At 37.7% G+C, this 18,707-nt stretch overlaps 1 protein-coding gene across 5 annotated transcripts in view; it reads right to left on the bottom strand.

Annotated features, from left to right (window-relative positions):
- The window catches only part of Grik1 (glutamate ionotropic receptor kainate type subunit 1), a 394,986-nt gene that overhangs the window by 212,931 nt on the left and 163,348 nt on the right, over positions 1-18,707 (bottom strand). The window lies entirely within an intron of this gene.

Genomic DNA, 18,707 nt, shown 5'->3' with positions numbered 1-18,707 from the left:
TAAAGCAGAGTTAAGAGTCAAGAGCCCAACAGTTCAAATCTTGATTCCTACCATTCAGTCTGGTTACACAACATTTCAGATCACAAAGCCAGTTTGCTCATTTGTGAAGTGGAGGCAATTCCTACCCTATGAGATTTTGTTTTTGAGAAATAAATACAGAAACAAGTTTCCCACGCAGGATAGTATGATGGTCAGTTTTAGTTTTCATATTGTTTGGCTAGTCTGCTGAACGCAGTTCTTCAATTTAGCAAGAATTTAGGTATGGCTGGGAAGGTATGTAGACCTTTTAACATCTATAATAAATTGATATCCAGTAATGCAGATTATTCTCCATAGTGTGGGAAGCCTAATCCAATCAATTGAAAGTATTTAAGGGCAGAGCTATGGTTTCCCTAAGCAGCAAAAAATTCTCCTGTAAACTACAGGAGTAGCTGCATCAAGACTAAGAATTTCCATTTGCCTCTCCTGACCTACTACTGTGCTATAGATTTAGAACATACTCAGCCCTCATAATCATATAAACTACTCTATCCATATCTATCTATCGTTCTATCAATTGTTCTATCTATCTATCTATGTGTCTGTCTCTATCTATCATCTAATGATTTAGCTTGGTTGTGTGTCTTTTATGGAATCCTAATTAATACAAGTAGGAGTCCTGAAATGTTTCTTTCCTTATGATCTAATTGTGATAGTACCTATTTCAATATAAAATTCTGTATTTCAATTATACAGTAATGGCTGATAAGAAACAAATATCTGCTTTCAATACCTCCTTTGATTAAACTAAAGATGAATGGAATTATCCCTGAGGTTATTCTCAAGTCTTGTTCTGTTAGTGTATTAGTATAGATTCACTGATTTAAAGAGTAGTTCGTATAGTACTCCATCCAAACTTGAGATAAAGTGGCATAAGATAGTTTGATTTTCCCAGCTGAGAGCAGGAAGGGAAAATTGAAGGGTAAAAATGCCAGGATCAATATAGATCACATTGACCATGCCCTAGGCATTGTCTTTACTAGTTAACTAAAAAGCATGCCCTTATTGAATCTTCATAGTGAACCACTGTTCATTCATACATTCCTAGTGGGGAAGTCTGAGACATAGTGTTTAAATTTGTCTTACTGGGCTCTGTAGAATCATAATGGCCATGGCATGAACATGGCCCTGCAGAGGAATGTGGCTATAGTTGGAAATCCCACTTTGGATTTCCCTCTTTACCTAGAAACATGGGGGCAGATGGGTCATACAGGCTGATAAATGCAAACCCTCGGAGCATGGGGCATCCATAATAGGCATCTCTTATGGGGCAAGAACTAGAGGAGAGAAACAAAAAAAAAAAAATACAGAGGGCCAATGGGAGGAATCCTGAAAACAAGAGAGTTTGATAATGTGTCAGTAGAAGGACAATGTCTTGGTTTTCTGGTCTCGAGGATCTTGCTCAGAGCCCGGAAAGTAGTATATGCTCAAAACACCTGCCATGCATGGAATTAAAAGGGCAGGAAAATGCTTTGCTAAGAGCTGATGTGGATGTTATGACTGGATGGGAAACACAAAGCATATAATTGCCAAATTTCTGTGATTGAGGCCATGGTTATCAAGGTTATCTGCTTTGTAAATGCCTGTTGAAGAACTCAAAGAACAATTTTGAGTTCTTCAAGGAGATGTCTCAAAGAATACTTAAGGGACTAGAAATAGGAAGGTTTGTTCATTTTGTATCTTTCAGCTTGCCTCTTGAAATCCAATCTAATGACTCAAATGTGTGCATCCCTTCCAGGTAAACTTTCCACATCACATTTGAAAAGGATTGATGGTGTCAGCCCACTTCCTATCACATAAACTCTTCTAATTGTTAAATCTCTGCAGAGAAAGTCCGAACTCAAAATTCAGGGAGAAGCTTCACTTTAACATCTCAGGTTAACTGTTTTTGTGTATCACATGAACTTTTTCCACACAGTGGACTTCAGTTTTAAGAATGCCAATTAACCAAACTTCCCTATTTTTCTAAATAAGAGATTTTTTTCTTAAATTCTTTTATTGGTACATTTTAGGTATACAATACATTTACATTTATCATTGGGTACTTGTACCTTTACATGATGTATCTTGGTTCTTATGTTTTCCCCATTCCCTGTGCTCCCTTCACCCCCTCCACCTTTCCCTATTTACAAAGACTTTGTTTCCATTTTTTCCTTTTCTCATAATTTTTCCTTTTTCTTCTTTCCTTTCCCCTACCCCTTCCACTTTCCCTGCCCCTTTGAACCTTTTCTTCATATTTCACATTATCTATTATACCTTTTGATCCTTATTTATACTTTCAGTTTCTCACACCAGAGAAACTATTCGGTATTTACACATGTGCCCTTATTCATTTCACTTTAGAGTGTCGCCTCAATGTGCATCCGTTTAGCTGTAAATGTCTCTAAGTTTTCACTCTTTATGGCTGAGTAGTACTCCATTTTATAAAAAAAACACATTTTCTTTAGTAGACACAAATTCTTAAGTATAGGAAATTTGAACTTAAACAGTGACTATATTACACTAAATTTTCTTCTAATAGATTCATGTTTAAAAGATTGTCAGGATGAGCATGACACATTTTTTTTCTTAAATTCTTACTCTAATGAGTTATTCAATCAATAAGGTCCTATTATTTATAGGGTAATAACCTTTCTTTGAGAGAACCAAATTTTAACCAACATTTGTCAAACTCAGCATTAGTGACATTTTGGGCTTACATTATGTTATACTATGTTATCTTTGGATGCTTAGCAGCACTCTTGGCCTTCTACTTGTTAATCCCAATACTATTGCTCTCCCAGTTGTGACAGTAAAACTGTGTTCTGATTTATCCTTAGAGGATAAAGTCACTCTCAAATGAGAGATACTGCTTTTAATTTGTGGAAAAGATTGCATTAGACAGCGTAGGGTATTTGTGACGAGCACTTTTCAGATCTTAGTGACTCAAAGCAATCAAAATGCATGTTTTTTTCATATCAGAGAGCATATGGAGCTCATTATGGTGGGAAATGCAGAGCACATTCCATGTTAGAGACCTTCTTATCTTCCACCTGCTGAAGCCACAACCCAGTGTGTAGTCCTCAGACACTAAGTATAAATGTGAAGTGGCAGTTCCCAAGTGTCTGCCCAGGTCACTTGTGTGCATCTGGTCAGCTACTAGAGCTCCTTCTAGTCCAATGTTCTCTTTGGGTTTTTCAAGCCTGTCTCAAATCTATTGGGGTTTGATCTAAAGGGGTAATATCCCTGGAATCTGCTATATCTAGAGTCACAGAAAGAGCAGAAAAATAAACAAGAAGAACAAGGAAAGAAAATCTGTAGCTCTAATTTAGGGATGTTCACTAGCATAGCCCTTCAGTACCAACACTGGGAAAGAGATGAGTGAGCCCTGATTCCGTTTCTGGCTTCCAAATTCCTCAGTATCAAATTTTCAGGAATTTTTTTTTACCTTAAAAGTAGTTTCAGTTTCCTTATTTGTGAAGGAGGATGTTGTGTTTTAAAGGTTGTCATTAAGACTAGTTAAAACTCCTTTAAAAGAACTTAAGGGGGAAAAAAAGAGTAGTTAAACTAACATCTCTGAAGCACTTATTGAATATAGTGCCTGGCACATGAGTATTTATTGATTTACTGTTTTAGTCTCTGGAAGCAGAGATTGTGCTACTTGTAAGCTGACCTCCCAAGGCACTGGCATGATCAGAAATAGAATAGAAAAAAGTAGAGAAGCCAGAATCCATAAACCAGAACAAAAGAGAATTGAAACAGATATGTAAAATTCAGGGAAGCTTTGGAGGAGAGTTGCAAAATACGGTGCTTAGTTGTAAGCAGGATGCATTCTGAAAACTGTAGAAAACATAAATTTATTAGTTCCTCAGGTTTGTCTTTATTTGTTCACTGTCTGATACAAACCTCTCTTATCTCCATTGTCTGTTCCTATCCTCACTGGAAGACAGGGACGTACAGATGCTAAGACTGGCTTGTCCTAGACGACTTTAATAAGTACATTTTTGCTACAGAATGTCCTGATTCTGAGTAGCCTAAAGCTGTAAATTTTAGCAGCTGTTCAAAGCATTTCATAATGACACTAACAAAGACTGATACTATTTATAGGCTGTCCATAATAATCTTTCCCAGTTCTTATAGCTTCCTTGATGAAAGATATTTGTCCTTCTATTGATGGGGGAGAAATCTGAGATCTAAGAGATTGTTTGCTCTGTGACTGGAGTCCAGTGAATCGAATCCAGGGTTTCTCTTCCCTAAGTCTCCCTCTTTCAGTCCTGCACATGTTGGTCTTCCTGTTCCAGACATGTGCCGTGGAATCTGACATTATTCTGCTGCCTCCTCCTCCTTACACCTCCACCACTCTTTGGGTCAGGGGCCGATCGCCAGATTCTATGCTCTGGAAAACCTTTACTGATGGAGACAACGCAGCAGGTGAGGAAAGGTGGTGATTTCCTGGGTGGCTTAATTGCATATCAGCCATGAAGTGTGACTCAAGCATGTCCCAAACATACAATCCAAGAGAGTGTCACGCTTTTAAATATGAAACAATGGGTGTTTTCTGTAACTTAAATACAAGTAAGCTTGGAAGGCAGGGAGGGAAATTGTTTTATTTGAGTCTGAGAGTCTTTTGAAACTTTCCCAGTTTACTATTAATGGTGACACATAATCACATTTGCCTTTAAGAGCAATCAGTGCTCTGTGGGGTGGCACCATGGTGTCCTGAGATGCCTCAGAGGTTTTAATTCTCTGTAACAGCTTCCTACAATAAAACAGCTAGTGAATCTGAAAGTCATTGGGAACCATTCTAATAGGTCTTGTCTGTACACGATACTGCAGAGGCTTCTCAAGAATTAGTGGATGAAGATGGAGTCACCATCTACATTTAAAGCTGTGGCCATGAAGACACAGAACACTGTGCAGCTACAGATAACTGAAGGATTCACAGTTCATGAAGGCCCAAGATTCAAATTTCTCTTGAAAGGGCTTCTCAAAAATCAGACAGAGAAACAGCCCCGGTAGATTCTAAGTGATATGTTTGCAAACTGTACAGCCAGCGCCTCCACAATGTCATGGGCTTGCTTTTCAGAGTTTAACAACACTCCCTTTCCTATACCAGCCCATGTGATATGCAGTGATTACAAGGGCAATGTCATGTTTGAGGGAATCTACTATAGTGTGGGTCAGGTACTGTTGATGATCTGCCCCGCGATGCACCCTAGGGCTTGATCCAGTGGTTAAAGACTCATTTCCTGCTAAGCACTCTGTCAAATCCTGCGCATATTTAGCAGCACTGCTTTACTCTGTTGCCTGTACACATTTTATCCCTTTCACTTGCTTCTTATCATTTCACTTGCACTTAATTCATGCTTTCCTGTAGGCTTTCAGCCCAGAGCAGAGACATGTGAAAGCATTCGCCATCCTTTGGTGTTAAAACCTTCTCCATAGAAAGACCATGGCCCACAAGTGGGCAGGGTTCCAGAGAGCGGAAGTGTATGTAGCAAAATATCCTTTAGTTCTTTGCAACATAACAGCATGGGCCTGCCGTTTTCTCTTTTCAGAAGTCTAATGATTGTGTTGAAGAAATATACAGAATGTTGCATTGCATAATATTAAACAAGAAAATCAATCCTGAAATTTAAGAAAAGCAAACCATACTATAGGCTAGGATAAATATTAATTTTCAAATATTCTTAATTTTTCAACAGGAATCACAGCAAGGAATATTAAATTTAGTCTCTTTAGTAAGATTCCATTTATGCCTTTATAATTATAGTTAGATTTATAAGAAAAAATTTTATTACGTGAAATAAGGTAAAATTATTCAGTCCCAATTTTCTCCACATGAAGATTTTTGACCATTCACAGCTCTGTCCGTGTAATGTTGAGTCACTGTCCAGTGGACAGCTCTTCTCTAGCTGACACATATTCTATCTTTGGAAATGACTAATATGAATGCTAGTCTTCATATTATTTCAAAAGGCCATCATCATTGTAAGGTGCCGTTATGAATAACATTCTGAGATCACCTGAAAGGCTAATTTAAAGGGAAAATCAGAGTTAATTTTTTGAAACCACAGCTTTGCTTTCATTTTTCAGTTATTAACTGATAAGAGAAACAATAAGTTCACTGTTTCATTTTGCAAATTGTCGGGAATTATTTTTCAAGGTAAGGAGGTCACTTATAAGTTACCCATCCCAGCCTTCAATGATTACAGCCATTTAAGTGATAATTGCTGTTCTAATTCCATTTGAGTTCAAACTGTGGTAGGAAGAAAAGGTAAATAACTTTTCAAGGGTACATAATTGCATTTCTTTGATCATATAAAAGAAGATAATATGTGTATCTCTCTTTACTTCCATTCACTTCTGTCTATGCAATAATTTCCATAGCACCTGGGTAAAGGTAAACAGGGCCACCTGAATTCAAATTGGGAGCCTCTATAAAATCACCTTTTGATTGGAGAATCGTACTTTTCTCATCAAGTCAGCCAGTCCCAATTTGTGTCATTTGTTTGCATTTCAAGATGAGTAAATCCCTACCAACATGTTCAGTGTAGCACTGGATGTGTAACTACTTGATGTGTCCCATGGTAGCTGACATTATCTTCCGAAGTTCTAAGATTTTGATTAACAAGGAAAAAAATAGAAGGCCAGATTCTGTCCCTTTCCTGCTAGGTATCTAGCTTGAACTTTCACTTCTGAAGGTAAGCCAGATTTCTTCCCACAGTAGCACTAGGTGGTTATCTGGCATAGGGACTGAGCATAATCAGAAGTCATAGTGCCTACGTGGTATTGGAGTTTTCTTTCAAATGGGGGTCAGATTTTAGGAAGTGGATAAGTGGATGGGCATGGAATCATTAGAGCTCCTTTCACCATCCTGTCATTGTACTTTTATCTGTCGCTTTCTCTTCTCTAATGAGTGGTAGAGTCAGAAGGACAGGCTAAGTCTGAGGATAGAACCAGCACTATATACTCCTGTTGCTTCAGTAAAGCATACTTTCTACAGAACTGGCATTCCAAGCCACTAAAAAGGGCAAAGATAAAGAAATGGGAACCAAAAGACACGCTGAGCTCAAGCCTCCCATGACAGTTAAATACTGCCTTAGAATGACTGTTGTTAATAGAACTGAGTAAATAGAACTCATAAACTTAGGATAAAGTTATGCACAATTTTTAAAAATTTAGTTTGTAGTCATTGCTAGGTTTCACCTTGAAATGAGTCATTTTGAAAGATGCCAAATCGGAATGAAATGATTCAAAATTTATGTATTTTCTGGACACAATAGGTATTCAGCCACATGCTGGCTAAATAAACAAATGAGTTGGTTTCCAAGAAAGACACTGATTACCTTTAGAGTTGTATGTCCTATTGAACACATACACATTCCGGAGCATAATTTGTACGGAGGCAGGAGAGGATGTATAGAGCTGATGGGATCTTACACAAGGACTGAAGAGGATTGAAGAACTTGGACCACCCAGGGTGTTTTGGACCTGGGAAAATGGGACTTATGGATTTCCTGTCCTTTCACTAGTTGGCAAATTGAGGAAAAAACGTGGGCAGTGAAAACCTCCTCTAGAATTAAATACCACTTTCTACTTTAGTAGTGGCACTGCCGACACTCTCCCACTGAAGTTCAGAAATCTTTATTTCTTCCCTTCTCTGGCCAGGGCAACAAGAGCATGGGGTTTGTAGGATGCCATGTTGCTGCTTCTACACAGCTGGTAGAAGTCTCCCTAGACAGAGTTAATTAACGTTAGCTCAGAGCATTAGTGTGCCCATGTCCATAAAATGTAATTTCCCTGTTGCAAGGTCATTTAAAAGTTTGTGTCATCTCAGTCTCTCCTGTTTCCCCTGAATGTCATTCAAAGGGAACCCCATCAACAAAGAACTAATTAACTTCCATAGAAATAATTTTCAAATCTAAAATTTGATGCCCAAATTCCCTTAAGCAAGATCAAAAGGGAAGCCCCCAAAATAAGGCAAGAAGCTTGAGCACATGACCACATCATAATGTTATTTACTTCTCGATTTCTACACAGTACCACAAATCAGAAAAACACTCGACACCCACAAACCATCGGAATTAAAGACAATGCGAACTTGCTTTTGATAGGTTGGCTATACAATTAAATTATGTATGCCTAAATTTTATATTTTATTCACCTTCAACATGTTAAATATGTGAATCAAGATATAGTAAGTGTGGATGACAAAAAGTTAGTCTTTTCAGTCTTCAGTTCCCAGACTATTTATAAAACATGATCCAAATCTTTTCAGATGTTTTATAATTTATTTTTAGCTTTAAAACATAAGGTTAATAGGTTGAATAAAACATTATGTTCAGATGGGAAAAGGAGTACTGAAACTCATTCCCTTTAGAAGGCCATGACCTCTTCATACTTCTTTGTCCTTTCTAAAGACCCTGCTGCTGGCAAGAGTTCATACTCTTAAATGAACAGAAGAATATGTTGCAGTGGCACTAGAAGTTAAAGACTTCTATTTATTTTTAAGTTATTTGAATGCCCTTTAAGTGTACTGCGCTTGTTTGTAGCATTTTTGCTCCTCCTTTATATTTTATCCTGAAATCTAGTATGTAATCTTTTAACTTGCTTTTAGGAGTAGAGATTACACTTAAGGCAATAGGGAGAATCTTTACTTCTTCACTGGGCAATTTCCTTCCAATATTTATTTTCTTATTTTCTCACTTTTGAGAGGTCTTCTTGCAATCTTCCAGCCTGATAGATAGATTACTCAGTGCTCTGTAGACCTGGCCATAGATTTATTTAAGCTATCGCATTTCTTCTCTCTTCTATCACTCAAACTCTGCTCCTCTCTCTTTGAGCCTTAAATTGGCTATTTACGATTGCTTCCCACAGGAATCACTAAGAGGCCTTCAGGGAACAAAACACTGGCTGTGCCCTGAATCCCCATGTTCCCAGGGACAGGTAATCTTGCCTCAAATGGGAACTCAGGGGCAGAAGGGAAGCAGATGAGAATCTCACTGGCAAATGCAACCAAGCGGTTGAACTTGTACAGGTGTGTTGGGTGTGTGTGTGTGCAGAGCTTCACTATATCTCTTCTAGTTTTTTTCAGTGGGGTCATAATGTTTGTCTAAGAAAATGGCTATGTAGACAACTCAGTATGCTTTAAAATTAGATCAAGAGCTCTTCTGCCATCTCCCCTCCACAGGACACATTATGACTGTGTCTAGAAACACCACTGATTGTCATGATTGGGTAGTGCCAGTGTCTACAGGAAGAGGTTAGGGTTACTGTTGAACATCGTGCAATGCCCAGGACAGCACCCACACAAAGGACAGTCCTGTCCTCATGCTAGATGGATAAAGTCTGACACAGAGATGTGATTCCCATTTCTTGAAGCCAACAATTTCATTAATGTTTGGTTGAGGGGCAGGTAAAGCTTTTGATAACCCCAAGGTTTGAATTTTACTCCGCTGACAAAATCAAACCTAGCAGTTCATTAAGCACTCACTAGTACCATCCAGCATTGGTAGAGTAAATATCTACCTGTTTCTAAATATTCTTTCTTATACGCAGACAGCTGTCTACAAGCATGATGCTAGATATGCTTTATCACAGGGAAGCCTCTGAAAACTTATCTGTGTAAGAGAAAGGAATAAAACCAAGTTTCTTTTCTCCCAAAGGGAAGCATGCACTTTGAAAATAGGCTCTTGGAAAATGGCTTCCCTGCTCCTTTCAAAATCTTCTTGAGGCTATGGCATAGAATATTTTTTGTTAATGTTGCTCCATCTGTCTCTATTTATGAAACAAACTCCCCACATACACGAAAGACTTTATTACCACATCGCTTCTCGAAGAGTCTGATCTCTTTGGTAGTTTAACATTAAAATGGGAATATGCTTCACAGGGCCCACTTTGTCATAATACTTTTCTGGGTTGTATGACAGGAGAGCATCGGGTGGACACCTGAACTCCATGCTTCCAATAAGAGAAGCTCAGGCAGGAAGTGAAAGGCTTTGGCACAGCCCAAGCTGAAGACCCATCTCACTGTCCATCTCAGTCCCCTCAAACCAGATTAGATCTCTGTTTTCTATGCATATTCTTTTCTCTCCTCATTTCTGTGACTTCCCAAGTGCAGTTTTCCTGGCGTTTCTTCTCCTTGGACTGAAGAATTACAGATCTATTCTTAAAACCAAGTCAAATACAACCTCCTTGGGAAGCTGTTCCTGAAGGTAGTAAAATTCATGTTTACCTCTTCATGTTGCCTTGAGGATTAAATGATAAAATGGTTGTAAGACACTTTGCATAAGTCCTGGGCACAGAAGTGGCAATCAATAAGTCAATCAAATAGGGTTGACTTTTAAAAAATTATTTTTGTCTTAATGATTATTATGTCTACATGATTATTGAACATCATGAGGGCAGAGACTGCTGTTAATCTGAATGCCTCATGTGGTACTTGGCAGCTGCAGGTATTTGTTCTGGGTTGAATTATGGGACCCACAAAATGTCATGTTAAAGTTCCAGCTCCCAATACCTGAGAACACCAACTTACTGGGAGTTATGGTCTTTATAGAGCTAATCATATTAAAATAAAGTGATAAAAGTGGGCCCTAATTCCATATGATCGGTATCTTTATAAAAAGGAGACAATTTGATACAGAGACAGGAACATACAGAGGGAAGATAACTTGAAAATATAGCACCGAGAGGAGTGCCTGAGGCTACCAGAAGCTAAGCAAGGGACCTGTAGCAGAATCTCCTACATAGACCTCATGAGGAACCAACATTGCCAACACCTTCATTTTAGATTTCCAATCAGCAAGACTTGGAGATGGCACATTTTGGTAATTCTCAGTTTACGACATTTTCTTATGGTACCCCTCGAAAACAAGTATGGTGCTCAATGAATATCTGAACTCATTTCAATGCACATAATGTGAATATAAATTTGTTTTTATAAAGGTTCATTCTTCAAAGCTTTTAAAGTCCAGGAAAATTACCACAAGATCCATAGTTTGTCCTTGACCTTTTCAATGTGGGTAGATTTTCTCGATCAGTAAATATACAGCCCTTTCACCCGATAGGAACACTACTTTTGCATTTTCTTAAATTGCTAATTAAATCAGCTTTTACATTTGTAGTCCAGGCACATGTATAAATCTTCATTCTGAGCCAGAAACACATTGTGTGTCCCATAGTGCTCAGCTTCATCTCAGTACTTCCTAACTCCCCTGACTGTTAATAAGTGTCCAAATCTCCCTTTCTAGTAGTACTCATATCTAGATCTGAGGCTCTACTCTCTTCCACCTGTGGCACGTACAACACCAGTGTTATAAAAAGAGAATGTTCCCCAGTATCAGTGACTAACAGTGTTCCTCATCAGGACTTGTGACGCTAAGACAAACGACTGTCAATACTTACATGTATGTACTTATACAAATCATGCACACGTAGCCACCACTGATTTGAGGCAGAGAGCTGACCACAAGGACAACCAGAAAGCAGAGAAGACATAGCCAATCTTTGGACGCCCAAACTGAGGGACTCACAACAGGATTTTGAAACATGTAACTCAAATAAATCTAATTCATTGCTGTTATGCAGTGGCTCCTATTTTCATTAGCACCTTATATTACAACTTGAATTATTAAGAAGACCTAGTTAAAATAATTTACTTCAGCATTTGTTTATTTTTTTCTCAAAATGTTTTCATGAGAAATTCATGAGGACAAAATATTTGCACATTTAGGTACTCAGTAGTGGTTAATCCAAAACACAATTATTCATACCACATTATTCCAATATGAAATGGGAAACAGAGCTATTTTCTCTTTAATAAGCTTTCTAAATTAGTAAGTGGGATGGGTCAAGAGGGAATTGCAGACACCCAAGGGTAAAAATAATTTAACGAATATGAATGTATTAGGAAATTTTTAATTAAATATGGTTTATATTATAATTTGTTCTGATATTTTATTAACATGCTTCCACTTGTAACTCTATCACAATATGCATGCAATCAATGCCAACAGTTTTTAATCATATGAAGTTTTAATAACTCCAGTCAAGTGTTTAAATTAAAGACAATCCAAACATCTTTTATCTAAATTGTTGTAACTTAGTCAAAGTATTTTAAAAATCCTGAACTCATAATTTCCCCCAAAAAGATTCCCACTCAGCTTTCTCCCAGAGAACTTCCTACATATATTTGGTCCATCAAGGACACCTTCTTTTTTTTTTTTCTTAAATTCTTTTATTGGTACATTTTAGATATACAATACATTTACATTTCTCATTGGGATCTTGTGCCTTTACATGATGCATCTTGGTTCTTATTTTTTCCCCATTCCCTGCCCTCCCTTCACCCCCTCCACCCTTCCCTATTTGTAAAGACTTTGTTTCCTTTTTTTCCATTTCTCATAATTTTTCCTTTCCCCTACCCCTCCAGCTTCCCCTACCCCTTTGGACCTTTTCTTCCTATTTTGCATTATCAATTATTCATCTTAATCATTGATACATTTTAGGTATACAATATAATGACATTCATCATTGAAAATTTGCACCTTTAAATAATCTCTCTTCGTTCTTATTTTTTCCCCATTCCCCTGCCCTCCCTTCAACTCCTCCATCCCTCCCTATTTACAAAGACTTTGTTTCCAGTTTTTCATTTTCTCATATTAATTCCATTCCCTTCTATCCTTTCCCCTACCCCTCCCACTTTCCCTTCCCCTTTGCCCCTTTTCTTCCTATTTCACATTATCTATTATACCATTTAGTCCTTATTTACACTTTCAGTTTCTCACACTAGAGAAACTATTCAGTGTTTACACATGTGAAGGACACCTTCTTTTATTAATAAATATAAAGACCTCAAGTTCTAACAGAATGAAATAAGTTAAGTATAAGCTTTGTGAGAAAATATTAGTCTATTATGGGATAAATTATTTTTATATTTAGTTCTACTCTTATTTGATGGTAACTGACTTTTGTTCCAACATCAGAAAGGTGAATGGTCACTGTCCTCTTGTATTTAGGACCACATGAAGACTTGGTTGGGCCAGGCAGTGTACTGAACAAAGAAAGGTCATTACTGGGCTTTGATATTTTTTCTGTAACATAACAAACACTAGTAATGGTTGGTACCTGGCTCACGGGGGAGATGTTCCTACACTTGAATTCACAATCTACTTGAGTACACAAACCAAGCCACTGAGAACTGAGTGGAGAAATGATATCCCCTTGGTGAGAATCACATTAGGTTGATATCAACCAGAAGGTACCTTTTGGCTTTCCCAGTAAATTAAATATCAAAAATTCATTTATGCTAGTTGCCAAATAGCTACTTTCTTAAATAAAAGACAGATAATAGGAAATGGGGAGACAGATCTTTTTCAAATGACAAGAGGATCAAGAGTTGAAGGAATGGGAAAGACAGGAGAGAAGGGGAAGTACCAACTTCCTACAATGAATGTAATCATTATGTACTGCAAACATGTACTAATATAATTTAAAACATGAGCAAATAGCAACTGCTTTCCCACCCTGGGAACTTGCTAACCTCATACCACTCTGGCCCCAGAGTTTCTCCTGTGGATCTACCCGTATTCCTCCACTTCTTTTTTTTTTTTGGTACCTGGGATTGAACTCGTGACCTTGCACTTGCAAGACAGGCGGCAGCACCACTGAGCTAAATCCTCAGCCCTATTCCTCCACTTCTAATACATAAGTGATTGACATTTGGCATGTAGCTCTGAGATAGCCATATTCATTCTCATTGATTCATGCCACACTTCCCAGTTGTTCAATATTTTGAATATGACTCCTGGAGTCAACATATCAGCTTGATGGTTTGTTCACAGAAACTGACTTGTTCTCCAAAGATCAGTGCACCTTGTGATAAAAAAGAAAAAATTTTTTTTTGAAAAATCTGATTCTTTTCACAGGAATATTTCTTTCACTTCATTGAGTCTAACTGCAAAGGTTTAAACACTGTGGATTTTTTTTTTGATTGAACTCTGTGTCTTTTCTTACCTTAATATAAGGTCAGAAAACAATAGAATAGTTTTCATTATTGAAAGAGGCCTGAAGTCATATTTGAGAAGTGTTTGTGGTTCTTTTCCATTTATATTATGGAAAAATGATTTTAGTTTCAACAAGTTTTTTTAAAGCATTCCGCACCAACATTATCCCTCTTAGTAACAACCTTTCCTATCAGCATCACTCAGTTCACTTTTAGCTTTCCAATCAGCTGATATAAATAATGCCTGATCTAGTATGTTAACAAAGCTAAAAATCAGTGTCCACAGGACATGGTTTTTCACATGGCAAAGGGAAAAACTGCCTTTTGTATCCTTTCAGAGAGGAACTCAATTAACTGTCATCCCCTGCCTTTTCTGAGCACAAAGTAATTTCAGACATAAAAATTTCTCCATTACAGAAGGGGCACTACTGGTATATAAATATGATGGTGCACTGCCCAACCATACGAAGGATAAATTTGAATACTTTGTAGGAAAATGGATGCACCTTGAGACTATAATGCTAAGTGAATAAATTAGACACGGAAAGATAAATGTCACATGGTTTCTTTTGGTGAGAAATCCAAAATATAAATAGTTCAAAGAACAAAATAAAAGATAAATGATAGGAAACAGGGAGGAGGGATGTGGACTTTGTGGAGATGGAAAAATGTTGGGGAAAGACAGAGACGGAAAGCAGCGAAGAGAAGGGGGAGTAAAAATGATTAAGATGCGATATGTATATGTACTCATTCCCCATGATAAATGTAATTAATTGTTATGGATTGCAAGCATATCCTAATAAACATAGAAACAAACAAACAAAAAAGGTTTGAAGGGCACTGGTTAACAGCAGGTTGCACATTTGCATACTTGCAATCCAAAGAAGAGACCCTTAAATGGTTCAAGTAAGGAAAGTGCGCAAAGAGCCATAAATAAATTAGGCAGAAGCAGCTTGCACAGGAGGTGGCTGTTTGCTTCTGGCTGTAAGGTTGCATTGACACTCTTAATTACACTTACGATGGGGATTATATGCCAGAGTTTTTAGGTTCACTGATTTCCTGCTTTATATTTCATATATTCTTTTGTATCAAAGTCTATGTTCTAGATTCACTGTATTCTTTGTTGTGTTTTGAGCTCTATCCTTCTGTTTAGCAATACAGGGCCAATTAGCGAACAGTGTTACTGATCATTGCAGGGATGATATTGAGGAGGAGGCTGGTAAAAAGCTCGCATCAAGTGTAGACGGGCTTGAACATTTAAATTCCCCATCAGGAAGCCTCAAAAGCAAATGCTTTATAACCTTTTACAGAAATATATTTCACATTAGTTATGGTGAAACAAAGCAGTATGGAACACAGTTCGCATCAGTGTTAGTTTTGCTTTTGAACATTCCCCATGCAAGTGAACTGGCAAAAGATAAATGCACAGGACACAGAAGGCCTTGATTCCTTTAAGTGTCAGCTCATTTTGCCTGGCAGCAATGTACCTGGAACTACTTCAAAATGAGCTCTGGTACATGTTCAATGACAAGATGGGACTCACTTCTCCACCTGGGTTAGATAATCAGCATCCCTTTTGGAGAGCCCCAAGTTTCCTTCTGCTCACTGGAGCTATGCAGGCAATTCTTTCTGACAGATGGCTACCTGTCTCTTGCCAAGGTGGGGTCATGAATTCTCTCTCCTCTCTCCTTTTTTATCACACTAGACTAAGAGTACACCTTACTTTATCAGACAGAGGCAGTAACTAGATAACCCCACTTGGGTTCCTATAGATTTTGACAGTACAGCTTGGCTTTCTAACCTCTTACACACCATAGTTACTTTTTAAAATGATAAAAATCTGTACAGCACACAGGATAAAGGGCGTGAGGATGGAGGGAAGGGTTGTTCAACACCTCAGGACATTTATAACATAGCCACACACGCACCTGCTGGGGCATTCTCTAATAAACTGAGGTACTATGGGCTGCAGTCATTCACCAATAGCACAGCGACACTGGTCTTCAAGTCTTGCCTATCTTTTTTCTTTGTCTGAGAAATCATTCACTTACCCAGTCTAACTATTGTTAGGCTATTCTACACTATATGCTAAATTAAGCACATAAAGAGACAGGGATGTAATAGTTTCTTGCTACTCAGTACATTCATGTATTTCTGAATGGAAGATCTACCAGCAAGATATTCATTTTCTATCTTTTTTCTCCTCCAACTCTCTCTTACCCTACAGTGATATAATGTCCTTATATCCACTTGGTCTACCAAAATAAAACAATTTTTCCATGGTTTATTGAATTGGCAACCTATTTCTCGTCCATGAAATATATTAATGCAACTTTAAAATATTATCCAATAACTTAAGTAAGCTCATACTGCTAGGAAAAGAGGACTTTGAAAATTACAGATGCCAATTTATTATGATAGTATATTGTATATATTGGAACAGAGATTAAGACAATCAATTACTTAATGTCATGTAGAGAACCATGTGCTATTTATTTTTATTTTTGTGTTTTGTTTTTTGATTTTAATGTAGATAACAATAAAGAAAATATAAAAAAATCTCTTCTATGAAAAATAAAACAAAATTTCATAAGAATGCAATAGGAGAATAACAGTGATTAATCCACTGTGTATCTTGATCTTAATAGAATGGCCAAAAATGCTATTTTTTGACCTCCCAGTTTTTCAAAGCTGGAGCCCCTTTTCAGGCCTAGCTGTCTGGAAGAGAGACTGGTACAGTCACTTTTCCATCACTGCAACAAAATACTTGACACCTGCGACTCAAAAGAGGTGAATTTCATTTGGCTTATGGTTTCAGAGTGTTCAGTCCACAGTTGCCTGGATCCATGGCAGAGGAAATCTGTCCCACCTATGGTGGGAAGGACACAGAGAGAGAAGAGAAGAGCTGCAGACAGAGATGGGGGTGGGGGTGAGGGCAAGCAGTAGTATAGCTCCTAAAGGGCACCACCAGAGTCACTTCTGTCAACAGGGCCCCACCACACAATGACACATTCAGCTATGAACTCATCAATAGATTAATCCACTCATGAGTATAGTGATTCTATGATCCAATCCCTTTCCAAAAGCCTCATCTCTGAACATAAGACTTTTTGGGGACATTTTAGACATAAACCATAACAGGGGACTCACAATGGAAGGACAGTACAACTGGTCTCATGCTCTGCTGTTACTATCTTGAATTTCTTAATGATTTTTGAACAAAGCGTTCACATTTTCACTTGCTGGGGCTGCCCTTTACATAACGTTCTGGGTTTACATCATTCTTTGCCTTTATTGTCAAACAACTGGGTGAAAGTCACAGCTTCTTTGACAACAGACAGCCTTAAACTCTTTAGGAATTTGGAGTCCTGGTGCAATAGTCTTTGTGGGTTTGTAGACTTGTGGTACTTGAGAATGGTACTCTTCCCATGTCGGCAGTTTTGATTTCCACAGGTTCAACTCCCTACTGTCAAGTGTATTATTGAAAGGTCACATAGAAATTTCCAAAAACAGTCAACTCCTAAATTTTAAGTTGTAAACTGTTCTGAGCAGTGTGACAAAATCTTGTGTCCGTCCACCCCATGCTTTGTGGGGTGTGAGTCATTTCTTTGTCCGGTGGATCCATGCTGCATCACCTATTTCTACCTACCCATTAGTAGCCTTTCCATTTATTAGATCAACTGTCACATAGCTCTTATTTTAATCTTATTTTACTTAATAAATTCAATAGTAGAGATAGTGACGATATGGTTATGCCAAAGAGAAGCCATAAAGTGCTTCTTTTAAGTGAAAACATGAAAGAGTAGTATGTTGAAAGGACATGAAAGACCACCATTCCATAATTTTATTACAGTATATTGTAATTACAACTTCTTTATTTTATTTTACTAATTAATCTCTTACTATAGATAATTTCTAAGTTCAATTTTGTAATCGGTATGTATGTATGCATAGGAGAAAAATCGCATCCCATATAATGTTCGGTACTTGATGCAATTTCAGGTATCCACTAGTATTCTTGGAAGAAATCACCAATGGATGAGGAAGGATCATTGTACTGAGAGACCCCCGTTCCTAACTCCCTTGTCCTGCTATCAAGTAGTTCAGCCAATCAGCTGAGGTGTCAGTAAGAGCAGCCAGCCTGTTTACTGGGGACTGTTCTCCGTTACTCCTGACCAGGTCCAGAGAGACTCACTTCATTGGTGGCAATTCCCTGCCAGTCTCCCCACAAATCAGATCAGAAATAAGAAAGAACCCAGAAAAGGCAAGATCTCCTGCCTCTGGGCTATATGGTCATCCTTGTTCAGCTGTGTGGTATTTTACTTCCAATAGGCCTCAAGTTTATTCTTGTTCCCATGGTGATCAGTTGCTCTCTGAAAAGTTTTTTTTTTACCTTTCTCTTTCTTCAACAGCAAATTTACATTTTGTAATTCTCCTGGAAGTCTATTCTTCTTAGCATCCTACTCTTATTTCTGTCACTGTATGAACAGATTTCCTTTATAGATTTAAAAGAGCTAAATCTCCCTTTAATTATGTTGAATTTATACCTGTATTTGTTTTTTCAATTGCATACCTTAATATACAAAACTCAAATCTTATTCTACTTTGGTCAAATATTTGGGTTGCATAAAGTGAATATTAACACAGTTTTATTCAGGAAACCTGAATAAATATGAGTTGT

The sequence above is a fragment of the Heterocephalus glaber genome, unplaced genomic scaffold (genome assembly GCF_053883595.1).
Source record: "Heterocephalus glaber isolate CG9 unplaced genomic scaffold, H.glaber_assembly_v1.0 deba00000122, whole genome shotgun sequence".
NCBI lineage: Eukaryota > Metazoa > Chordata > Mammalia > Rodentia > Bathyergidae > Heterocephalus > Heterocephalus glaber.
Note: the sequence above shows the minus strand (reverse complement) of the source record. Positions and strands in the feature narration are given on the sequence as shown.